Source organism: Lithobates pipiens, unplaced genomic scaffold (assembly GCF_037356315.1).
Source record: "Lithobates pipiens isolate NorthernLeopardFrog02 unplaced genomic scaffold, aLitPip1_a1.2 Scaffold_61, whole genome shotgun sequence".
In the NCBI taxonomy this organism is placed as follows: domain Eukaryota; kingdom Metazoa; phylum Chordata; class Amphibia; order Anura; family Ranidae; genus Lithobates; species Lithobates pipiens.
In genome coordinates this window covers 2,828,911-2,855,337 of record NW_027507883.1, presented here as the reverse complement: position 1 = coordinate 2,855,337, position 26,427 = coordinate 2,828,911, and the positions used below count along the sequence as shown (strand labels likewise).

Below are 26,427 nucleotides of genomic sequence, written 5' to 3'. Positions count from 1 at the left end.
TCCCTGTCATATCGCATCCTACTGGACCAACTCTCCCAGGGTAACCTGGTGTTCGTGGAAAAATGGGAGCGAGACCTGCATGTCCGGCTCTCGCCAGACCAGAAGAACCGCGTGCTTATTTTTGCGCACAAGTCATCCCTATGTAGTAAATACCAGGAAATAGCTTATAATATTTTGACCCGATGGTACAGGACCCCCACTGTCCTGGCGGCTATGTTTCCCGGTCACAGCCCTTTGTGCTGGAGATGCGGTGAACAAGCCGGCACGTTACTACATATCTTCTGGGAATGCCCTCAACTGGCCCATTTCTGGAGACAGGTTCTCAATATCATTTATGACCTCACGGCTATTGATCTCCAGAACAACCCAGCTGCGATCTTCCTCAATCTGACCCCACTCTCGAGCAAGAAGTACCATAAATCTCTCTTAAAACATCTTCTGAGTGGGGCCAGGGCATGTATACCTAGCATGTGGAAACAGCAGGCCGCTCCACTGATGTCTCACTGGTTTGCAAGAGTTTGCGACATCTACCGTATGGAACAGCTCACATCAGCGTTAGGCGACAGGGAGGAAGAGCACACTGCTCGTTGGTTGTCTTGGAGCCTGTTCAGGTTTTCCGACGCATACAGATCCTATCTGTAGGCTCTGGCACGTGTATAGAGGGAAGGGTCCGGCCGTGGGAACCCATCGGAGTCCTCTTTCTTTCTCTCCCTTCTCGTATACCACCCTGGTTCACTCTCTCCCCCGTCTGCCTCGTAGCACTGTTAGCCCCCTATAACTTTCATTCTTTCTACCCCCATCCCCTTCTCCTGCCCATTTGCTCCCCCCTCTTTCCCTACCCCCTAACTCCCAAGTATAATTAAAATACATGGTGATTGCAAGGATCTTTTCGTTTTGTTCCCTCGATTTCCCAGCCAGGGGTTGGCGGCCCTCGGGGTGGTCCCGGCTGAGCTCTTTGACCAATAGAATGAAGGTGACCGATGTTAGAGTCCCCTCAGTCTGGGCCTTGAGGGGGATCGCCCCGCGGACTGCCCTGGTTTATAAGTAGACACTGGGGTGCCAGATCATTAGAGTGGGATAATGTGGTGGCCTAGCCACGGCTGGGGCTGCTGCTGACATAAGTTGTTAGGTTTCCCCCGGTCCCCCACGAAGTATTAACTATGTATTTTTGTTAACCTGGAAAACTGAGGGATCTATGTCTTTTACAGTTTGTCTCTGTATTACCTGCAATCCGTAAATAAAGAATAAAAAAAAAAAAAAAGACACTAACCAGACCAGATCCTTCTATGGCACCTGGTCTTCCCAGGGAGTCTCCCATCCAGGTACTAACCAGGCCTGACACTGCTTAGCCTCTGAAATCAGACGACATCGGGTGCTTTCAGGTTGATGTGGCCGTAAGTGTTCTCTTCAAGACACGCCCATCCCTCTTGACAAACGCCAAGATGGTCGCCTTGAGAAACAAGCAAAAAACAACATAAAAAGAAGCCTATGGGCTTACAGCGGACCTTAAAAGATGGGACCCACTAGCTCTGTCATGGTTCGGACGCTGTAATGTGTTGAAGATGAACGCGATGCCACGACTTCTGTATCTACTACAAGCCTTACCTATCAAAATACCCCAGACTTTCTTTCATGCGGTTCGCTCAATCTTTATCAAGTTCCTCTGGCGCGGAAAACATATGCGTATTGGTAGGACAATGCTATTGCGACCGAAATTGCGGGGAGGTATTGGCTTCCCGGACCCTGCTCTATATTACACAGCGACGCACATGACACCGGTGGTTGACTGGTGCCGGTGTTCTGCCATATACTGTCCGGCCATGATATAGTGTCCGCGCCGTACTGCGCATGCGCAGTACGGAGCAGGCGAAGCTTCGGAAAATCTCCGAAGCTGAACGGCGCCTGCGCGGTGAGTGGAGGTGGTAGCCCCACCATCCAAGCGGACATAGGATTGTGAATATTAGAGTGTCCCTCGCAGGCGAGCTTTGCTCGCCACGCTTCGGGCTCGGCCTCGCTGCGCTCGGCTCTTTTATATTCTTACTCTATGTTCACTTGGATAGTGGGGATAGAACCTGGACTCAGTGCGCAGGTGCCGTTCATGCTCGGCAATTTTCGGAATCTGTGTTGCTGTGTACTGCGCATGCGCAGTACACAGCGGACACTATCCGATGGGGGACCATATGTGATAAGACACCGGCATGGGGAACTGAAGCTAGGGGTCAAGCTAGAGCAGGAGATGGCGCGGGTTCCACTGGCTGGTCTGCCTTGGGCGGGGAGGCCATTGGAGCCCTGTGTGACTACTCACCCGTTAATTGGCCCCTCGCTCGCCGAGATGGATCGTTTTTTTCACCTTTCCCACCTGACTAACTTCCCTTCTCCTTTGACCCCAATTATTGGACATCCTAGATTCCCTCCGGGCCTGTCTGACCATGCCTTTACCAGGCAAGCCCCGAAAGGGCTTCTGAGAGCAGCCCTATTTCTTGGACCCACGGGCTTGATTCCCATGGGGACCATACTGCTAGAGCAAGTACCTGTTGCATTGGATAGCTGGAGAGCTAGACAGCTAATCCATTTCCTCGGATCACTACCTAACCATTCGTTCTTCTCTAGACAATTCCACCCCTTCGAGGAACTTTGCCTGGATGATGGCCCAATTCGTGGTTCCCTCTCTAGGTCCTACCAAATCCTGACAGACGCACAATCCTCCACGGATCCACCCTTCCTAGCTAAATGGAAAAGGGACTTACAAACTACATTCTCCAAACCACAGAAGGACAGAATACTCTTTTTCGCCCATAAGTCGTCACTCTGCAGTAAATATCAGGAGATCTCATATAAGCTGATCACACGCTGGTATCGTACACCGGTGGTGTTGGCCAAAATATTCCCCGGTCAATCTGACCGCTGCTGTCGCTGTGGGCAACAGACTGGCACCATTCTCCACATTTTCTGGGAATGCCCTAAATTACAAACATTCGGGCAGCCTGTCCTGAGACTCATCCACAAGTTCACAGACATTTCCTTAGCCAATGATCCCGCAGCAGTTCTTCTCAATCTAACTCCTATGTCGAGAAAGCGTTATCATAAGTCCTTACTTAAACATCTCCTCAATGCAGCTAGGGCCTGCATCCCAAGTCAGTGGAAAGAGCAATCTGCTCCAATGGTGACCCAGTGGTTCGCAAGGGTAAATGATATTGAACGAATGGAAGACCTGACTGCCACAATGAGGGATAAAACGGAGGAGCATGGGAACAGATGGTTCTACTGGACCCAGTTTCGCTTTTCGGAAGAATACCTCCGCGAGACATAGTAAGCTCATGGTGATCGTTGGAGATCGCTGTTCCAAACGTTGGACAGCTGATGAGCTGGTGAGCCGAGCGCGTCTCTTGCTCCCTGGGAGGGGACCCCATCCTATCCACTCTACCCACGACACCCCCTTACCCCTTCTTTTCCTTTTCTGCCATTTCCTTCCCCAATCTTCTCTTTCCCCTTCTCCCTCCTTTCAGTTCTACTATTTCCCTTCTTAACTCAAAAAAGGGAAAAGAAAATGGTATGTTCCGACCCCATTTGACTACTACACAATACTCTTCCCCTATCTATGGATATCTAAACTCTTCGAGGGTAGCAGGGCTAGTATCAATAATATTTTAAGTGGTAGAGGATCCCAACGAGATGGAGCTTTAATCTCATCTTGATATGACCGCAAAGCTGTACACGTGCTATTCTCCTCAGACTTCTTACCATTGGCTCTGATATCCATGCAATATGATCGTTTGTTTGTAACTATTTGTATCACACATTCTGTGAAGTTGCCTTTGCATTGTATGTCGCATACTACTAAATAAAAAAACAAAAAAAACAGAAGCCTATGGCACCTGGTATTCCCAGGCAGTCTTCCATCCAGGTACTAACCAGGCCCGACACTGTTTAGCATCTGAGATCAGATGAGATTGGGCGCTTTCATGGTGATGGGGCCATAGGTGATCTCTTCGGGCACTCTCAACCCTCTTGACAAATGCCAAGATGGTCACCTTGGGAAACAAGTGAAAAAAAAAAACAGGTCAATGTCAACAACATAAAAAGAAGAATACGGCACCTGGTATTCCAACACCATCTCCCATCCAGGTACAAACTAGGCCCAACCCTTCTTAGCCTCATAAAAGAGAAGAGATAGGGCTCTTTCAGGGTGATGCTGCTGTAAGCGATCTCTTTGGGCACTCTCAACACTCTTGACAAATGCCAAGATGGTCACCTTGGGAAACAAGCAAAAAAAAGAAAACGAATCAACGCCAACAACATAAAAAGAAGCCTACAATAACTGGTAATCCCACTTGGTCTCCCATCCAGGTACTAACCAGTGATGTGCCCGTAGGCAATCTCTTCAGGCACTTTCAACCCTCTTGACAAACGCCAAGATGGTCACCTTGGGAAACAAGCAAAAAAATAAAAATAAGTCGGAAGCTAGAGACAATACGGCCCGAGTCCTCAATTTAATCCATGCGGCGCATGTACAGGGAAGGCCCTTGCTTATGTTGTCAACGGATGCGGAGAAGGCCTTTGACAGGGTGGCCTGGCACTTTATGCAGGCCACCCTGGAACATATAGGTCTTGGCCCCAACATGATGAGCTGGGTAATGTCGCTTTACTCCACGCCTTCGGCAGCCGTACGGGTGACCGAGTGGTGCTCGGACTCTTTCCCCATCACTAATGGGACGAGGCAGGGGTGCCCTCTGTCTCCCCTAATTTTAATTCTGACACTGGAACCACTTATTTGTCACGTTCGGAATGACCCGAATATTACTGGCATATCCAAACCCTCGGCACACCACAAAATTGCGGCGTACGCTGACGATCTAATTTTTTCCGTCTCCAATCCACACATTTTGCTACCCAAAATACTTGCGTCTCTACAGCGACACGGCAGCCTATATGTATTGAATATATCGGTCCCGGATGGTGAGGCCAAGAGGCTCCGCTCCTCTTTTCCATTCTACTGGGCTGAAAAATCTATACGTTAACTGGGCGTTGACATCGCAGCGGATTTAGCGCAATTGTACCTGCTTAATTTTGTCCCTCTCCTGGATAGACTGAAATCTGATTTGGGAAACTAGCATGCTTTAACACTGACCTGGTTCGGGCGCTGTAATGCATTCAAAATGATGGCCCTCCCTCGGATCTTATACATGTTCCAGACATTACCGATCCGGTTACCCCCAATTTTTTTCAGACAACTGCAGGTGCTGCTCCGGGACTTTATTTGGGAGCGCAAACCGCCCAGAGCCCGTTTGCAATTGCTTGCCAGACCAAAGGACAAGGGGGGTCTGGGTCTCCCAGATCTCAGACAATACTACAGAGTGACTCTGCTAGCGAGAGTCGTTGATTGGCATTGTAATGGCCCACACAAGCAGTGGGTGGAGATGGAGATTGAGGATGGTTCCATTCCCCTATTGACCTCCCCGTGGCTCCTGTCCTCCCTACCAAAAGACCTCAGAGGTCACCCCGTAGTGGGAGCTACGTTGGCTGTTGTGCGGAGGTTGTTCCGCTGCACACACATTGCTCCCCTGCCATCACCAATGACTCCGGTTATAGGTAATCCAGACTTCCCACCGGGATTTACCAACAAGAAACTGCGACAGTTGACAGTGGTGGGGAAACAGCGTCTGGGAGAGGTGTGGCCCACGGGAGGGCTCCCGACCACGCAAACTGTCGCCGAGCTTTCTGACCCTCCGCTTGACTTGTTTAGTGCTTATCAACTTCGTCACTTTCTTCTGGCCATACAAAGGGCCCCCTACACTCCTAGAGACCTGACACCCCTTTAAATCCATCTGTCACAAAAGGGAACCTGTGCGACACACCCTCTCCCTCCTGTACAACCTATTGAGTAGTCAGGAGGAGGAGTCGACCCCCACCATTTATCCACAAATGGGAGAGGGACTTAGGCATCACATTTACCCCACAACAGATAGGGAAGATCCTGACCTTAGTACATAAAGCTTCCATCGCAAACCAATATCAAGATACAAGATAGTCTCACGCTGGTATAGAGTCCCATACCTTCTGAATAAAATGGATAGATCGATCCCGGATGTTTGTTGGAGGTGAAATTCAGATATGGGGACCATGGGACACCTTTTCTGGGCATGCCCGACCTTGAGGAACTTTTGGGTTCCCAGTAGCGTGCCTTCTACACTTGACCGAACAGCCTGTTCGAAAATACAAAAAAACCCTCACGATGCACCTCCTGAATGCCGCCCGGGCCTGCATTCCCGCACTGTGGAGGCAGCCTCAGCCCCCATCCAAGGTGCTGTGGTATTCCAAAGTCAATCATATTCTCCGGATGGAAGAATTGACCGCCACCCTTCACAACACTGAAGAGGCATTTAGTGTTACATGGAGGCCCTGGAGGTATTTTACTGGTACTCGAGACTACATTCGGGAGGTGAGCAGTGCCTCCGTCCCAGAAAACGACTGAACATCTAACGTTTACCTACGTAGGGTCTGCCTGGGTGGCATCCCCCCCCCTCCCTTTTTGTCTTTATTTTTCTTTTTTTTCCCCGCCCCGCCATCCCCCCCACCTCCCTCTCTCTCCATCTTTGCACTCTCTTCTTCCCCCGTCCTCCCCTTTGACTATGCCTTGCCTCCTTACTAGCCTTCGGGACCCAGAAGAACCCCAGGGTTCTGGACATGACCGGCTCATATTTTACTCTGGTTCACGTAGGTCATGATAAGCTGGCTCGCTGTGGTCCCAGTTGTTCTCCATGATTACATTTGTCCGAACGGAGCTGCACTAGTTATACCTGTACTACATGTCGGAGGTGGGGTTTCTCTATTTTCTGCATTAAACTGTAGGACTCCCTCTGAGAACCAGAGTTATTTGGCTGCTATTTTTTGTTAGCATGTTATTGTGACCCTGGGTCATGCTGTATGGTTTGACTGTTATATTTATGTTGTTCTACTTATACTTAGTAAAAGAATAAAACAAAAAAAAAAAAATAAGTTCAATGCCAACAACATTAAAAAAAAAGCCTATGGCATCGAGAAATCCCAGGCGGTCTCCCATCCAGGTACTAACCAGGTCCCAAACCTGCTTAGCCTCTGAGATCAAATGAGATTTGGCTCTTTCAGGGTGATGCAGCCATAGTAGATTTTTTTAGGCACGCTCAACCCTCTTGACAAACGCCAAGATGGTCACCTTGGGAAACAAACAAAAAAACAAGTCAATGCCAACAACATAAAAAGAAGCCTACCGCACCTAGTATTTCCATGCGGTCTCCCATCCAGGTATTAACAAGGCGCGTCCCTTTCTAGCCTCTGAGATCAGCGGAGATTGGGCGCTTTCAGGGTGATGTGTCCATAGGCAATCTCATTTGGGCACTCTCATCCCCCTTGACAAACACCAAGATGGTCACTTTGGAAATAAGCGAAAAAAACAGGTCAACGCCAACAACATAAAAAGAAGAATACGGCACCTGGTATTCCAAGGCCGTCTCCCATTCAAGTACTACCTAGGCCAACCCTTCTTAGCCTCTGAGATCAGAAGAGATAGGGTGCTTTCAGGGTGATGTGGCTGTAAGCGATCTCTTTAGGCACTCTCAACCCTCTTGACAAATGCCAAGATGATCACTTTGGGAAACAAGGCGAAAAAACAGGTCAACACCAACAACATAAAAAGAAGCCTGCGGCATCTGGAAAACCCAGGCGGTCTCCCATCCAGGTACAAAACCAGGCCACACCCTGCTTAGCCTCTGATACCAAGCGAGATTGGGCGCTTTCAGGTTGTTGTGCTCGTAGGCAATTTCTTTGTGCACTCTCAAGCCTCTTGACACATGCCAAGATGGTCACCTTGGGAAACAAGGGAAAATAAAACAGGTCAACGCCGACAACATAATGAGAAGCCTACGGCACCTGGTATTCCCAAGCTGTCTCCCATCCAGGAACTAACCAGGCCCTTCGCTGCTTAGCCTTCGAGATCAGATGAGATTGGCTCTTTCAGGGTGATTTGGCCGTAGGCACTCTCTTTGGGCACTCTGAAGCCTCTTGACAAAGGCCAAGATGGTCACCTTGGGAAACAAACAAAAAAAACAAGTCAATGCCAACAACTAAAAAAGAAGCCTACCGCACCTAGTATTTCCATGCGGTCTCCCATCCAGGTATTAACAAGGCGCGTCCCTTTCTAGCCTCTGAGATCAGCGGAGATTGGGCGTTCAGGGTGATGTGTCCATAGGCAATCTCTTTGGGCACTCTCATCCCTCTTGACAAACACCAAGATGGTACACTTTGGGAAATAAGCGAAAAAAAAAACAGGTCAACGCCAACAACATAAAAAGGAAGAATACGGCACCTGGTATTCCAAGGCCGTCTAACATTCAAGTACTACCTAGGCCCAACCCTTCTTAGCCTCTGAGATCAGAAGAGATAGGGTGCTTTCAGGGTGATGTGGCTGTAAGCGATCTCTTTAGGCACTCTCAACCCTCTTGACAAATGCCAAGATGATCACATAGGGAAACAAGCGAAAAAAACAGGTCAACACCAACAACATAAAAAGAAGCCTGCGGCATCTGGAAAACCCAGGCGGTCTCCCATACCAGGTACAAACCAGGCCCAACCCTGCTTCGCCTCTGATACCAAGCGAGATTGGGCGCTTTCAGGTTGTTGTGCTCGTAGGCAATTTCTTTGTGCACTCTCAACCCTCTTGACACATGCCAAGATGGTCACCTTTGGAAACAAGGGAAAATAAAACAGGTCAACACTGACAACATAATGAGAAGCCTACGGCACCTGGTAATTCCCAAGCTGTCTCCCATCCAGGAACTAACCAGGCCCACGCTGCTTAGCCTTCGAGATCAGATGAGATTGGGCTCTTTCAGGGTGATTTGGCCGTAGGCACTCTCTTTGGGCACTCTGAAGCCTCTTGACAAAGGCCAAGATGGTCACCTTGGGAAACAAGCTAAAAAAAACAGGTCAAAGCCAACAACATAAAAAGAAGCCTACGGCATCCAGTATTCCCAGGCGATCTCCCAAATCAAGACACTACCAGACCAGATCCTTCTATGGCACCTGGTCTTCCCAGGCAGTCTCCCATCCAGGTACTAACCAGGCCTGACGCTGCTTAGCCTCTGAAATCAGACGAGATCGGGTGCTTTCAGGTTGATGTGGCCGTAAGCGTTCTCTTCAAGACACGCCCAACCCTCTTGACAAACGGCAAGATGGTCGCCTTGAGAAACAAGCAAAAAACAGGTCAAAGCCAACAACATAAAAAGAAGCCTATGGGCTTACAGTGGACCATAAAAGATGGGACCCACTAGCTCTGTCATGGTTTAGATGCTGTAATGTGTTGAAGATGAATGAGTTGCCACGACTCTGTATTACTACAAGCCTTACCTATCAAAATACCCCAGACTTTCTTTCATGCGGTTCGCTCAATCTTTATCAAGTTCCTCTGGCGCGGAAAACATATGCGTATTGGTAGGGCAATGCTATTGCGACCGAAATTGCGGGGAGGTATTGGCTTCCCGAACCCTGCTCTATATTACACAGCGACGCACATGACACCGGTGTTGACTGGTGCCGGTGTTCTGCCATATACTGTCCTGCCATGATATAGTGTCTGCGCCGTACTGCGCATGCGCAGTACGGAGCAGACGAAGCTTCTGAGATTTTCATGCGCGGTGAGTGAAGGTGGTAGCCCCACCATCCAAGTGGACATAGGGTTGTGAATATTAGAGGGCCCCTCGCAGGCGAGCTTCGCTCGCCACGCTTCGGGCTTTGCCTCGCTGCGCTCGGCTCTTTTATATTCTTACTCTATGTCCACTTGGATAGTGGGGATAGAACCTGGACTGTTCATGCTCGGCAATTTTCGGAATCTGTGTTGCTGTGTACTGCGCATGCGCAGTACACAGCGGACACTATCCGATGGGGGACCATATGTGATAAGACACCGGCATGGGGAACTGAAGCTATGGGTCAAGCTAGAGCAGGAGATGGCGCGGGTTCCACTGGCTGGTCTGCCTTGGGCGGGGAGGCCATTGGAGCCCTGTGTGACTACTCACCCGTTAATTGGCCCCTCGCTCGCCGAGATGGATAGTTTTTTTCACCTTTCCCACCTGACTAACTTCCCTTCTCCTATGACCTCAATTATTGGACATCCTAGATTCCCTCCGGGCCTGTCTGACCAGGCCTTTACCAGGCAAGCCCCGAAAGGGCTTCTGAGAGAAGCCCTATTTCTTGGACCCACGGGCTTGATTCCCATGGGGACCATACTGCTAGAGCAAGTACCTGTTGCATTGGATATATATATATATATTGGACCTATATGTTCCAGGGTGGCCTGCATAAAGTGCCAGGCCACCCTGTCAAAGGCCTTCTCCACGTCCGTTGACAACATAAGCAAGGGCCTTCCCTGTACATGCGCCGCATGGATTAAATTGAGGACTCGGGCCGTATTGTCTCTAGCTTCCGACTTATTTTTATTTATTTTGCTTGTTTCCCAAGGTGACCATCTTGGCGTTTGTCAAGAGGGTTGAGAGTGCCTGAAGAGATTGCCTATGGCCACATCACTCTGAAAGCACCCAATCTCGTCTCATCGTGGAGGCTAAGAAGAGTCGGGCCTGGTTAGTACCTGGATGGGAGACCACCTGGGAATACCAGTTATTGTAGGCTTCTTTTTATGTTGTTGGCGTTGATTCGTTTTTTTTTTTCGCTTGTTTCCCAAGGTGACCATCTTGGCATTTGTCAAGAGGGATGAGAGTGCACAAAGAGATCGCTTACAGCAGCATCACCCTGAAAGAGCCCTATCTCTTCTCTTCTCTGAGGCTAAGAAGGGTTGGGCCTAGTTAGTACCTGGATGGGAGATGGCGTTGGAATACCAGGTGCCGTATTCTTCTTTTTATGTTTTTGACATTGACCTGTTTTTTTTCGCTTGTATCTCAAGGTGACTATCTTGGCATTTGTCAAGAGGGTTGAGAATGCCCAAAGAGATTGCCTATGGGCACATAACCCTGAAAGCGCCCGATCTCCTCTGATCTCAGAAGCTAAACAGGGTTGGGCCTTGCTAGTTCCTGGATTGGAGACCACCTGGGAATACTAGGTGCTGTAGGCTTCTTTTTATGTTGTTGGCCTTGACCTGTTTTTTTTTTCACTTGTTTCCCAAGGTGACCATCTTGGCGTTTGTCAAGAGGGTTGAGAGTGCCCGAAGAGATCACCTACGGCCCCATCACCCTGAAAGCGCCCAATCTCATCTGATCTCGGATGCTAAACAGTGTCGGGCCTGGTTAGTACCTGGATGGGAGACCGCCTGGGAATACCCGGTGCCATAGGCTTTTTTTTTTTTTTTTTTTTTTTATTTAGTAGTATGCGACATACAATGCAAAGGCAACTTCACAGAATGTGTGATACAAATAGTTACAAACAAACGATCATATTGCATGGATATCAGAGCCAATGGTAAGAAGTCCGAGGAGAATAGCACGTGCACAGCTTTGCGGTCATATCAAGATGAGATTAAAGCTCCATCTCGTTGGGATCCTCTACCACTTAAAATATTATTGATACTAGCCCTGCTACCCTCGAAGAGTTTAGATATCCATAGATAGAGGAAGAGTATTGTGTAGTAGTCAAATGGGGTCGGAACATACCATTTTCTTTTCCCTTTTTTGACTTAAGAAGGGAAATAGTAGAACTGAAAGGAGGGAGAAGGGGAAAGAGAAGATTGGGGAAGGAAATGGCAGAAAAGGAAAAGAAGGGGTAAGGGGGTGTCGTGGGTAGAGTGGATAGGATGGGGTCCCCTCCCAGGGAGCAAGAGACGCCCTCGGCTCACCAGCTCATCAGCTGTCCAACGTTTGGAACAGCGATCTCCAACGATCACCATGAGCTTACTATGTCTCGCGGAGGTATTCTTCCGAAAAGCGAAACTGGGTCCAGTAGAACCATCTGTTCCCATGCTCCTCCGTTTTATCCCTCATTGTGGCAGTCAGGTCTTCCATTCGTTCAATATCATTTACCCTTGCGAACCACTGGGTCACCATTGGAGCAGATTGCTCTTTCCACTGACTTGGGATGCAGGCCCTAGATGCCTTGAGGAGATGTTTAAGTAAGGACTTATGATAACGCTTTCTCGACATAGGAGTTAGATTGAGAAGAACTGCTGCGGGATCATTGGCTAAGGAAATGTCTGTGAACTTGTGGATGAGTCTCAGGACAGGCTGCCCGAATGTTTGTAATTTAGGGCATTCCCAGAAAATGTGGAGAATGGTGCCAGCCTGTTGCACACAGCGACAGCAGCGGTCAGATTGACCGGGGAATATTTTGGCCAACACCACCGGTGTACGATACCAGCGTGTGATCAGCTTATATGAGATCTCCTGATATTTACTGCAGAGTGACGACTTATGGGCGAAAAAGAGTATTCTGTCCTTCTGTGGTTTGGAGAATGTAGTTTGTAAGTCCCTTTTCCATTTAGCTAGGAAGGGTGGATCCATGGAGGATTGTGCGTCTGTCAGGATTTGGTAGGACCTAGAGAGGGAACCACGAATTGGGCCATCATCCAGGCAAAGTTCCTCGAAGGGGTGGAATTGTTTAGAGAAGAACGAATGGTTAGGTAGTGATCCGAGGAAATGGATTAGCTGTCTAGCTCTCCAGCTATCCAATGCAACAGGTACTTGCTCTAGCAGTATGGTTCCCACGGGAATCAAGCCCGTGGGTCCAAGAAATAGGGCTGCTCTCAGAAGCCCTTTCGGGGCTTGCTTGGTAAAGGCCTGGTCAGACAGGCCCAGAGGGAATCTAGGATGTCCAATAATTGGGGTCATAGGAGAAGGGAAATTAGTCAGGTGGGAAAGGTGAAAAAAACGATCCATCTCGGCGAGCGAGGGGCCAATTAACGGGTGAGTAGTCACACAGGGCTCCAATGGCCTCCCCGCCCAAGGCAGACCAGCCAGTGGAACCCGCGCCATCTCCTGCTCTAGCTTGACCCATAGCTTCAGTTCCCCATGCCGGTGTCTTATCACATATGGTCCCCCATCGTATAGTGTCCGCTGTGTACTGCGCATGCGCAGTACACAGCAACACAGATTCCGAAAATTGCCGAGCATGAACGGCGCCTGCGCACTGAGTCCAGGTTCACTGAGTCCAGGTTCTATCCCCACTATCCAAGTGGACATAGAGTAAGAATATAAAATAGCCGAGCGCAGCGAGGCCGAGCCAGAAGCATGGCGAGCAAAGCTCGCCTGCGAGGGACCCTCTAATATTCACAACCCTATGTCCGCTTGGATGGTGGGGCTACCACCTCCACTCACCGCGCAGGCGCCGTTCAGCGGAGATTTTCCGAAGCTTCGTCTGCTCCGTACTGCGCATGCGCAGTACAGCGCGGACACTATATCATGGCCGGACAGTATATGGCAGAACACCGGCACCAGTCAACCACCGGTGTCATGTGCGTCGCTGTGTAATATAGAGCAGGGTCCGGGAAGCCAATACCTCCCCACAATTTCGGTCGCAATAGCATTGCCCTACCAATACGCATATGTTTTCCGCGCCAGAGGAACTTGATAAAGATTGAGCGAACCGCATGAAAGAAAGTCTGGGGTATTTTGATAGGTAAGGCTTGTAGTAGATACAGAAGTCGTGGCATCGCGTTCATCTTCAACACATTACAGCGTCCGAACCATGACAGAGCTAGTGGGTCCCATCTTTTAAGGTCCGCTGTAAGCCCATAGGCTTCTTTTTATGTTGTTGGCTTTGACCTGTTTTTTTTGCTTGTTTCTCAAGGCGACCATCTTGGCGTTTGTCAAGAGGGTTGGGCGTGTCTTGAAGATAACGCTTACGGCCACATCAACCTGAAAGCACCCGATCTCGTCTGATTTCAGAGGCTAAGCAGCGTCAGGCCTGGTTAGTACCTGGATGGGAGACTCCCTGGGAAGACCAGGTGCCATAGAAGGATCTGGTCTGGTTAGTGTCTTGATTGGGAGATCGCCTGGGAATACTGGATGCCGTAGGCTTCTTTTTATGTTGTTGGCTTTGACCTGTTTTTTTTAGCTTGTTTCCCAAGGTGACCATCTTGGCCTTTGTCAAGAGGCTTCAGAGTGCCCAAAGAGAGTGCCTACGGCCAAATCACTATACTATATATCTATATCTATAATAATAAATAATATTTTTAGTTATTATATATAAGATACTATATAGGTGATTTGGCCGTAGGTCGTTACTGCTTTTCCTTTTTCTCCTCCTCTTCCTCTGTGCTTGAACTCTATATCTACTACTGACTCTGGTGGGGACCGCCGGCCGGGTGCCGTCATGGCCCTGAAGCTGGTTTCCTGGAATGTGAAAGGGCTGAATGTACCTGAAAAAAGGTCCAGCTGCCTGACAGAATTGTGGCGGATGAAGCCCCAAATAGTTTTCCTCCAGGAGACCCATTTCAGGACAGACCAAATACCACGGCTTTATAGTAAGCACTTCCCCCTGGCCCACCACAGCACGTCCCCTACTTCCAAATCGAGAGGAGTGTGTGTTCTTGCTAAAAACTTGCCGTGGCGCCTGTTAGCTGTCCAAGCCGATAGTGAAGGGAGATATCTCTTCATTAAGGGAACTCTCCACTCGCAAACTTACTCTTGCCAACCTATACATGCCGAATGTGGACCAGCTGCCGGCCTTAGAAGCATGCTTGGATGCCCTGGCTGCATTCTCGGAGGGTACTTTGATCGTTGGGGGGGACTTTAACCTCACCTTGGACCCCCGCAGAGACTCATCATCGGGCACCTCTGCGATTTCTGCGAGAACGCGTTCACACATAAGAGACCTGCTACACTCCCACCGACTGATCGATGTGTGGCGTACGCTTCACCCACAGGATAGGGACTATACGTTCTTTTCCACCGCTCATGGTTCTTACTCACGTATAGATATGTTTTTAGTCGCCCACAATGCTATCCCGGCGGTCACAGACGCTCAGATAGGCCACATAGCCCTGTCTGACCATGCCCCGATTTCTTTGATGCTGAAGCTACAACAGGAGTCGCGTGGTCAGTCCTGGTGGAGACTGAACGAGTCTCTCCTGAAGGACCCTGAGACCCACGCAGACCTGCTTAGGGAATTAGAAAGTTACTTTGATCATAACCGTGATTCTGTTTCCAACCCCCTCATGTTATGGGCGGCTCATAAATGCTACATTAGGGGCATTCTTATTAAACATGGTCATAGACTCAAAGTGGCCAAAACTGAGGCTCTCTCCAAACTTATTGCCAAGTTGCATGCGTGTGAACAACGACACAAATCCCAGCCGACTGCTGCGCTGGAGGTGGAGATGAGAGATCTTAGAGAACAAATCAGAGATTTCTCTCTCTTTCAGGCTAGAACCAGACTCATGTGGGTCCGCAGGACGTATTATGAATATGGAGTCAAGTGTAGTAGGTCCCTAGCGAACTCCCTGCGTGCCCAACGCAACGCGTCCTTCATTCCAACCATAACCTCCCCTTCGGGTGCCAAGCTTCATGATTCACGGGAGATAGCGGAGTGTTTCCGATCTTTCTATGAAGCCCTTTATAACTTGCACCCCCGAGACTCAGGAGACGCCCTCCAGGCCGGCACAGCGGCCATTGACGAGTACCTAGCTTCGGCAAACCTCCCGTCGCTGACACAGGAAGAGATAGAACTTCTCTCGCAACCTATCTCCCCGGAGGAATTGTCGGCAGCGTTAAGAGACTCACCCAAGGGCAAGGCACCAGGCCCAGATGGGTTTACGGTCCCTTATTATAAGGCCTTCCTCTCCCTGTTGTCCACGCCGTTTGTGTCAGCTTCTAACGCCCTATTGGAGGGCCAGACCTTTCCACCGGAGCTGTTGCAGGCAAGCATCTCGGTCATACCCAAGCCGGAGAAGGATCCGCTTCTCTGTGCGAACTACAGGCCCATCTCCTTATTAAACAGCGACCTTAAGCTCTTCACTAAGATACTGGCGGAGCGGTTGGCGCCCATTCTCCAACGCCTGATACCTCTGGATCAGGTGGGGTTTATTCGTAACAGGGAAGCCCGAGACAACACTACCAGGACAATCAATGTTATAGAACGCGCCAGACGCCTTAAACTACCGATTATGTTGCTCTCTGTGGACGCAGAAAAAGCGTTTGACAGGGTGAGCTGGCCTTTTTTGCTAGCCACCCTGCGAAGCTTGGGTGTACCCCCCCCCCATGCTTTCATGGGTTACAGCTCTTTACTCGTCACCGACGGCGATGGTTAGGGTCAATGGGTTTGCCTCGTCGCGTTTCACTATTGGCAATGGAACGAGGCAGGGATGCCCGTTGTCCCCCCTTTTGTTTGTCCTATCGCTTGAACCCTTGCTGCACCACATCAGGCAGAACATAGACATCAAGGGACTGGACACCCCCTCACACCACCATAAGGTCGCAGCCTTTGCAGATGACCTCTTGTTCTATGTCTCGGAGCCTCACATTACATTGCCGAATCTCTTAGCGGAAATAAGACGATATGGAGCCCTGTCAAATTTTAAAATTAACTTACAGAAATCGGAAGCACTCAACGTCTCCCTGTCTACCAACGCCCAGACGAGTCTAAGCACTAATTTTCCCTTTCGTTGGGCAACTGGGGCTATACAATATCTGGGTATCAAGGTTCCCCCGGACCCACATCTGATTTTCCAATTGAATTTCCAGCCGCTTCTAAAAAATTTTGCCGTAGATCTAGAGAGGTGGTCAAAGTTGGCGACCTCTTGGTTTGGGAGATGCAATGTGCTCAAAATGAATGTAACCTATTACAAGCCTTACCGATAAAAATCCCCCAATCATTTTTTAAAGCCATGCGCTCCATCTTTATTCGATACGTATGGCAGGGCAGGCCTCCAAGACTCAGCCGAACATTACTGCTCAGATCAAAAGACAAGGGAGGGATTGGCCTCCCAGATCCGGCATGGTACTATACGGCGGTGCACATGAACAGAGTAGTTGACTGGTGCAGACACCTGAAGGATAAGCTGTGGGTTCGTCTGGAGCGTGAATCCGTACCATTTCCAGGTTTGCCCTGGAGTGGACCGGGCTGGTCGGGAGCGACGCGGGCACACCCACTCATTGAGCCAACGTTACAAGAGCTAGACAGATATTTTACCCTGACGGGCGTGCCCAGTTTCCCTTCGCCCATGACTCCTATTATTGGACACCCACGCTTTGAACCCGGCATGACGGAAAAGTCTTTCCGCCTCGACCCTGACCGGGACCTTGTGCGGGCCTCTTCTTTTCTTGGCCCAAGACGTGGACAGCGGTCTCCACTATGTACGAGGCGTTAGCAACCACGGCCCTGGGACAGTGGAAGCTTGCCCAACTCTCCCACTTCTTGAAATGTTTGCCAAACAGTGGCAAATTCCGCAGACCCCTAACATCATTTGAGGAGGTATGCTCAGGAGAGGGACCGACCCGAGGGTCTCTTTCCCTGTCATATCGCATCCTACTGGACCAACTCTCCCAGGGTAACCTGGTGTTCGTGGAAAAATGGGAGCGAGACCTGCATGTCCGGCTCTCGCCAGACCAGAAGAACCGCGTGCTTATTTTTGCGCACAAGTCATCCCTATGTAGTAAATACCAGGAAATAGCTTATAATATTTTGACCCGATGGTACAGGACCCCCACTGTCCTGGCGGCTATGTTTCCCGGTCACAGCCCTTTGTGCTGGAGATGCGGTGAACAAGCCGGCACGTTACTACATATCTTCTGGGAATGCCCTCAACTGGCCCATTTCTGGAGACAGGTTCTCAATATCATTTATGACCTCACGGCTATTGATCTCCAGAACAACCCAGCTGCGATCTTCCTCAATCTGACCCCACTCTCGAGCAAGAAGTACCATAAATCTCTCTTAAAACATCTTCTGAGTGGGGCCAGGGCATGTATACCTAGCATGTGGAAACAGCAGGCCGCTCCACTGATGTCTCACTGGTTTGCAAGAGTTTGCGACATCTACCGTATGGAACAGCTCACATCAGCGTTAGGCGACAGGGAGGAAGAGCACACTGCTCGTTGGTTGTCTTGGAGCCTGTTCAGGTTTTCCGACGCATACAGATCCTATCTGTAGGCTCTGGCACGTGTATAGAGGGAAGGGTCCGGCCGTGGGAACCCATCGGAGTCCTCTTTCTTTCTCTCCCTTCTCGTATACCACCCTGGTTCACTCTCTCCCCCGTCTGCCTCGTAGCACTGTTAGCCCCCTATAACTTTCATTCTTTCTACCCCCATCCCCTTCTCCTGCCCATTTGCTCCCCCCTCTTTCCCTACCCCCTAACTCCCAAGTATAATTAAAATACATGGTGATTGCAAGGATCTTTTCGTTTTGTTCCCTCGATTTCCCAGCCAGGGGTTGGCGGCCCTCGGGGTGGTCCCGGCTGAGCTCTTTGACCAATAGAATGAAGGTGACCGATGTTAGAGTCCCCTCAGTCTGGGCCTTGAGGGGGATCGCCCCGCGGACTGCCCTGGTTTATAAGTAGACACTGGGGTGCCAGATCATTAGAGTGGGATAATGTGGTGGCCTAGCCACGGCTGGGGCTGCTGCTGACATAAGTTGTTAGGTTTCCCCCGGTCCCCCACGAAGTATTAACTATGTATTTTTGTTAACCTGGAAAACTGAGGGATCTATGTCTTTTACAGTTTGTCTCTGTATTACCTGCAATCCGTAAATAAAGAATAAAAAAAAAAAAAAAGACACTAACCAGACCAGATCCTTCTATGGCACCTGGTCTTCCCAGGGAGTCTCCCATCCAGGTACTAACCAGGCCTGACACTGCTTAGCCTCTGAAATCAGACGACATCGGGTGCTTTCAGGTTGATGTGGCCGTAAGTGTTCTCTTCAAGACACGCCCATCCCTCTTGACAAACGCCAAGATGGTCGCCTTGAGAAACAAGCAAAAAACAACATAAAAAGAAGCCTATGGGCTTACAGCGGACCTTAAAAGATGGGACCCACTAGCTCTGTCATGGTTCGGACGCTGTAATGTGTTGAAGATGAACGCGATGCCACGACTTCTGTATCTACTACAAGCCTTACCTATCAAAATACCCCAGACTTTCTTTCATGCGGTTCGCTCAATCTTTATCAAGTTCCTCTGGCGCGGAAAACATATGCGTATTGGTAGGACAATGCTATTGCGACCGAAATTGCGGGGAGGTATTGGCTTCCCGGACCCTGCTCTATATTACACAGCGACGCACATGACACCGGTGGTTGACTGGTGCCGGTGTTCTGCCATATACTGTCCGGCCATGATATAGTGTCCGCGCCGTACTGCGCATGCGCAGTACGGAGCAGGCGAAGCTTCGGAAAATCTCCGAAGCTGAACGGCGCCTGCGCGGTGAGTGGAGGTGGTAGCCCCACCATCCAAGCGGACATAGGATTGTGAATATTAGAGTGTCCCTCGCAGGCGAGCTTTGCTCGCCACGCTTCGGGCTCGGCCTCGCTGCGCTCGGCTCTTTTATATTCTTACTCTATGTTCACTTGGATAGTGGGGATAGAACCTGGACTCAGTGCGCAGGCGCCGTTCATGCTCGGCAATTTTCGGAATCTGTGTTGCTGTGTACTGCGCATGCGCAGTACACAGCGGACACTATCCGATGGGGGACCATATGTGATAAGACACCGGCATGGGGAACTGAAGCTAGGGGTCAAGCTAGAGCAGGAGATGGCGCGGGTTCCACTGGCTGGTCTGCCTTGGGCGGGGAGGCCATTGGAGCCCTGTGTGACTACTCACCCGTTAATTGGCCCCTCGCTCGCCGAGATGGATCGTTTTTTTCACCTTTCCCACCTGACTAACTTCCCTTCTCCTTTGACCCCAATTATTGGACATCCTAGATTCCCTCCGGGCCTGTCTGACCATGCCTTTACCAGGCAAGCCCCGAAAGGGCTTCTGAGAGCAGCCCTATTTCTTGGACCCACGGGCTTGATTCCCATGGGGACCATACTGCTAGAGCAAGTACCTGTTGCATTGGATAGCTGGAGAGCTAGACAGCTAATCCATTTCCTCGGATCACTACCTAACCATTCGTTCTTCTCTAGACAATTCCACCCCTTCGAGGAACTTTGCCTGGATGATGGCCCAATTCGTGGTTCCCTCTCTAGGTCCTACCAAATCCTGACAGACGCACAATCCTCCACGGATCCACCCTTCCTAGCTAAATGGAAAAGGGACTTACAAACTACATTCTCCAAACCACAGAAGGACAGAATACTCTTTTTCGCCCATAAGTCGTCACTCTGCAGTAAATATCAGGAGATCTCATATAAGCTGATCACACGCTGGTATCGTACACCGGTGGTGTTGGCCAAAATATTCCCCGGTCAATCTGACCGCTGCTGTCGCTGTGGGCAACAGACTGGCACCATTCTCCACATTTTCTGGGAATGCCCTAAATTACAAACATTCGGGCAGCCTGTCCTGAGACTCATCCACAAGTTCACAGACATTTCCTTAGCCAATGATCCCGCAGCAGTTCTTCTCAATCTAACTCCTATGTCGAGAAAGCGTTATCATAAGTCCTTACTTAAACATCTCCTCAATGCAGCTAGGGCCTGCATCCCAAGTCAGTGGAAAGAGCAATCTGCTCCAATGGTGACCCAGTGGTTCGCAAGGGTAAATGATATTGAACGAATGGAAGACCTGACTGCCACAATGAGGGATAAAACGGAGGAGCATGGGAACAGATGGTTCTACTGGACCCAGTTTCGCTTTTCGGAAGAATACCTCCGCGAGACATAGTAAGCTCATGGTGATCGTTGGAGATCGCTGTTCCAAACGTTGGACAGCTGATGAGCTGGTGAGCCGAGCGCGTCTCTTGCTCCCTGGGAGGGGACCCCATCCTATCCACTCTACCCACGACACCCCCTTACCCCTTCTTTTCCTTTTCTGCCATTTCCTTCCCCAATCTTCTCTTTCCCCTTCTCCCTCCTTTCAGTTCTACTATTTCCCTTCTTAACTCAAAAAAGGGAAAAGAAAATGGTATGTTCCGACCCCATTTGACTACTACACAATACTCTTCCCCTATCTATGGATATCTAAACTCTTCGAGGGTAGCAGGGCTAGTATCAATAATATTTTAAGTGGTAGAGGATCCCAACGAGATGGAGCTTTAATCTCATCTTGATATGACCGCAAAGCTGTACACGTGCTATTCTCCTCAGACTTCTTACCATTGGCTCTGATATCCATGCAATATGATCGTTTGTTTGTAACTATTTGTATCACACATTCTGTGAAGTTGCCTTTGCATTGTATGTCGCATACTACTAAATAAAAAAACAAAAAAAACAGAAGCCTATGGCACCTGGTATTCCCAGGCAGTCTTCCATCCAGGTACTAACCAGGCCCGACACTGTTTAGCATCTGAGATCAGATGAGATTGGGCGCTTTCATGGTGATGGGGCCATAGGTGATCTCTTCGGGCACTCTCAACCCTCTTGACAAATGCCAAGATGGTCACCTTGGGAAACAAGTGAAAAAAAAAAACAGGTCAATGTCAACAACATAAAAAGAAGAATACGGCACCTGGTATTCCAACACCATCTCCCATCCAGGTACAAACTAGGCCCAACCCTTCTTAGCCTCATAAAAGAGAAGAGATAGGGCTCTTTCAGGGTGATGCTGCTGTAAGCGATCTCTTTGGGCACTCTCAACACTCTTGACAAATGCCAAGATGGTCACCTTGGGAAACAAGCAAAAAAAAGAAAACGAATCAACGCCAACAACATAAAAAGAAGCCTACAATAACTGGTAATCCCACTTGGTCTCCCATCCAGGTACTAACCAGTGATGTGCCCGTAGGCAATCTCTTCAGGCACTTTCAACCCTCTTGACAAACGCCAAGATGGTCACCTTGGGAAACAAGCAAAAAAATAAAAATAAGTCGGAAGCTAGAGACAATACGGCCCGAGTCCTCAATTTAATCCATGCGGCGCATGTACAGGGAAGGCCCTTGCTTATGTTGTCAACGGATGCGGAGAAGGCCTTTGACAGGGTGGCCTGGCACTTTATGCAGGCCACCCTGGAACATATAGGTCTTGGCCCCAACATGATGAGCTGGGTAATGTCGCTTTACTCCACGCCTTCGGCAGCCGTACGGGTGACCGAGTGGTGCTCGGACTCTTTCCCCATCACTAATGGGACGAGGCAGGGGTGCCCTCTGTCTCCCCTAATTTTAATTCTGACACTGGAACCACTTATTTGTCACGTTCGGAATGACCCGAATATTACTGGCATATCCAAACCCTCGGCACACCACAAAATTGCGGCGTACGCTGACGATCTAATTTTTTCCGTCTCCAATCCACACATTTTGCTACCCAAAATACTTGCGTCTCTACAGCGACACGGCAGCCTATATGTATTGAATATATCGGTCCCGGATGGTGAGGCCAAGAGGCTCCGCTCCTCTTTTCCATTCTACTGGGCTGAAAAATCTATACGTTAACTGGGCGTTGACATCGCAGCGGATTTAGCGCAATTGTACCTGCTTAATTTTGTCCCTCTCCTGGATAGACTGAAATCTGATTTGGGAAACTAGCATGCTTTAACACTGACCTGGTTCGGGCGCTGTAATGCATTCAAAATGATGGCCCTCCCTCGGATCTTATACATGTTCCAGACATTACCGATCCGGTTACCCCCAATTTTTTTCAGACAACTGCAGGTGCTGCTCCGGGACTTTATTTGGGAGCGCAAACCGCCCAGAGCCCGTTTGCAATTGCTTGCCAGACCAAAGGACAAGGGGGGTCTGGGTCTCCCAGATCTCAGACAATACTACAGAGTGACTCTGCTAGCGAGAGTCGTTGATTGGCATTGTAATGGCCCACACAAGCAGTGGGTGGAGATGGAGATTGAGGATGGTTCCATTCCCCTATTGACCTCCCCGTGGCTCCTGTCCTCCCTACCAAAAGACCTCAGAGGTCACCCCGTAGTGGGAGCTACGTTGGCTGTTGTGCGGAGGTTGTTCCGCTGCACACACATTGCTCCCCTGCCATCACCAATGACTCCGGTTATAGGTAATCCAGACTTCCCACCGGGATTTACCAACAAGAAACTGCGACAGTTGACAGTGGTGGGGAAACAGCGTCTGGGAGAGGTGTGGCCCACGGGAGGGCTCCCGACCACGCAAACTGTCGCCGAGCTTTCTGACCCTCCGCTTGACTTGTTTAGTGCTTATCAACTTCGTCACTTTCTTCTGGCCATACAAAGGGCCCCCTACACTCCTAGAGACCTGACACCCCTTTAAATCCATCTGTCACAAAAGGGAACCTGTGCGACACACCCTCTCCCTCCTGTACAACCTATTGAGTAGTCAGGAGGAGGAGTCGACCCCCACCATTTATCCACAAATGGGAGAGGGACTTAGGCATCACATTTACCCCACAACAGATAGGGAAGATCCTGACCTTAGTACATAAAGCTTCCATCGCAAACCAATATCAAGATACAAGATAGTCTCACGCTGGTATAGAGTCCCATACCTTCTGAATAAAATGGATAGATCGATCCCGGATGTTTGTTGGAGGTGAAATTCAGATATGGGGACCATGGGACACCTTTTCTGGGCATGCCCGACCTTGAGGAACTTTTGGGTTCCCAGTAGCGTGCCTTCTACACTTGACCGAACAGCCTGTTCGAAAATACAAAAAAACCCTCACGATGCACCTCCTGAATGCCGCCCGGGCCTGCATTCCCGCACTGTGGAGGCAGCCTCAGCCCCCATCCAAGGTGCTGTGGTATTCCAAAGTCAATCATATTCTCCGGATGGAAGAATTGACCGCCACCCTTCACAACACTGAAGAGGCATTTAGTGTTACATGGAGGCCCTGGAGGTATTTTACTGGTACTCGAGACTACATTCGGGAGGTGAGCAGTGCCTCCGTCCCAGAAAACGACTGAACATCTAACGTTTACCTACGTAGGCCATGTCTGCCCTGGGTGGCATTCCCCCCCTCCCTTTTTGTCTTTATTTTTCTTTTTTTCCCCGCCGCCATCCCCCCACCTCCTCTCTCTCCATCTTTGCACTCTCTTCTTCCCCCGTCCTCCCTTTTGACTATGCCTTGTCTCCTTACTAGCCTTCGGGACCCAGAAGAACCCCAGGGTTCTGGACATGACCGGCTCATATTTTACTCTGGTTCACGTAGGTCATGATAAGCTGGCTCGCTGTGGTCCCAGTTGTTCTCCATGATTACATTTGTCCGAACGGAGCTGCACTAGTTATACTGTACTACATGTCGGAGGTGGGGTTTCTCTATTTTCTGCATTAAACTGTAGGACTCCCCTCTGAGAACCCAGAGTTATTTGGCTGCCTATTTTTTGTTAGCATGTAATTGTGACCCTGGGTCATGCTGTATGGTTGACTGTTATATTTATGTTGTTCTACTTAATAAAAGAATAATAAAAATAAAAAAAATAAGTCAATGCCAACAACTTAAAACTAAAGCCTATGGCATCGAGAAATCCCAGGCGGTCTCCCATCCATGTACTAACCATGTCCCAACCCTGCTTAGCCTCTGAGATCAAATGCATGCTCAACCCTCTTGACAAACGCCAAGATGGTCACCTTGGGAAACAAGGGAAAAAAAACAGGTCAAAGCCAACAACATAAAAAGAAGCCTACGGCATCCGGAATTCCCAGGCGATCTCCCAATCAAGACACTAACCAGGCCAGATCCTTCTATGTCACCTGGTCTTCCCAGGCAGTCTCCCATCCAGGTACTAACCAGGCCTGATGCTGCTAAGCCTCTGAAATCAGACGAGATCGGGTGCTTTCAGGGTGATGTGGCCGTAAGCGTTCTCTTCAAGACACGCCCAACCCTCTTGACAAACGCGAAGATGGTCGCCTTGAGAAACAAGCGAAAAAAACAGTTCAAAGCCAACAACAAAAAAAGAAGCCTATGGCACCTGGTATTTCCAGGCGGTCTCCCATCCAGGTACTAACCAGGCCCGACACTATTTAGCCTCTGAGATCAGATGAGATTGGGCGCTTTCAGGGTGATGGGGCCGTAGATGATCTGTTTGGGCACTCTCAACCCTCTTGTTAAACGCCAAGATGGTCACCTTGGGAAACAAGCAAAAATAAACAGGTAAACGCCAACAACATAAAAAGAAGCCTACGGCACCTGGTATTCACAGATGGTCTCCCATACAGGTATTAACCAGGCCGTACACTGCAAGGCCTCCGAGATCAGATGAGATTGTGCACTTTCAGGGTGATGTGGCCATAGGTGTTCTATTTAGACACTCTCAACCCTCTTGACAAATACCAAGATGGTTATCTTGGGAAACAAGTGAAAAAAAAAAGGTCAACGCCAACAACATAGACCCTGGCGGTCTCCCATCTGACCCAGACCCTGCTTAGCCTCTGAGATCGGGCGCTTTAATGGTGATGTGACCTCAGGCGAACGCTTTGGGACATACTCAAAACTCTTGACTGATGCTAAAATGGTCACCTTGGGAAACAAGCGAAAGAAAAACAGGTCAAAGCCAACAATATAAAAAGATTCCTACGGCACCTTTAATTAGGTACTATCCAGCCCAGACCCTGCTTAGCCTCTGAGATCAGATGAGATCGGGCGCTTTCAGGGGGATGTGGCCATAGGAGATTTCTTTGGGCTCTCTCAGCCCTCTTGACAAATGCCAAGATGATCACCTTGGGAAACAAGCGGAAAAAAAAAAACATGTCAACGCCAACAACATAAAAAGAATCCTACGGCACCTGGTATTCCCAGTTGGTCTCCCATCCAGTTACTAATCAGGCCCGACAATGCTTAGATCAGACAAGATCAGGCACTTTCAAGGTGATGGGGCCATAGGCGATCTCTTCGGGCACTCTCAACCATCTTGACAAACGCCAACATGGTCATCTTGGGAAACAAGCGAAAAAAAACAAGTCATTGCCAACATTGGAGGCTAAGCAGGGTTGGGCAATCAGTTTCCTTGCCTGAAATAGGCATCTCAGAACTGCCATCTGGCTACTTCCCGGGTTTCCAACTCCTTCAACTAATCCCAGGAGACAATACTTTGCCTCCATCCTGGTAGAAGTTCCAACCACCCGATCAATGGTTCCTGTCACCTCTGTCCAGTAGCGGATCAACTTCGGGCATCTCCAAAACATGTGCATCATGTCTCCCCCCATGTTCCCGCACCGGGGGCAACTTGCGTCCGGCCGTTCGGCCAAACTGAAAAAGTTTACGAGGAGCATAATAGGTTCTATATAATAAGAACAGGTGTGACATTCTGTGTGAGGAGAGCCACAATTCACCACAGGCAGGATTCCTGTGGCCAATTATAGCTCAGGGGGGTTTAGTACACACCCCACACTATATAAGGCCGCCAGCACGGCGGCCTTGTATAGTGTGTTGCGGTGGTCAGGGAAAGAGGACGATAGGCAGGGACAGTGTCTTTACTGCTTGGGAACCTAGCACTGTTAC

General features: G+C 49.5%; 7 pseudogenes; 3 read left to right on the top strand and 4 right to left on the bottom strand.

The window, feature by feature from the left end:
* Positions 1-3,863: 3,863 nt before the first annotated feature.
* On the bottom strand, positions 3,864-3,982 carry LOC143958717 (5S ribosomal RNA; annotated as a pseudogene).
* A 3,911-nt stretch (positions 3,983-7,893) lies between these two features.
* LOC143958836 (5S ribosomal RNA) lies at positions 7,894-8,011 on the bottom strand (annotated as a pseudogene).
* Positions 8,012-10,540: 2,529 nt separating this feature from the next.
* Positions 10,541-10,659, top strand: LOC143958710 (5S ribosomal RNA; annotated as a pseudogene).
* Positions 10,660-10,979: 320 nt separating this feature from the next.
* On the top strand, positions 10,980-11,098 carry LOC143958743 (5S ribosomal RNA; annotated as a pseudogene).
* Positions 11,099-11,199: 101 nt separating this feature from the next.
* On the top strand, positions 11,200-11,318 carry LOC143958331 (5S ribosomal RNA; annotated as a pseudogene).
* Positions 11,319-21,284: 9,966 nt separating this feature from the next.
* Positions 21,285-21,403, bottom strand: LOC143958715 (5S ribosomal RNA; annotated as a pseudogene).
* A 3,483-nt stretch (positions 21,404-24,886) lies between these two features.
* Positions 24,887-25,005, bottom strand: LOC143958760 (5S ribosomal RNA; annotated as a pseudogene).
* Between the last annotated feature and the right edge of the window lie 1,422 nt (positions 25,006-26,427).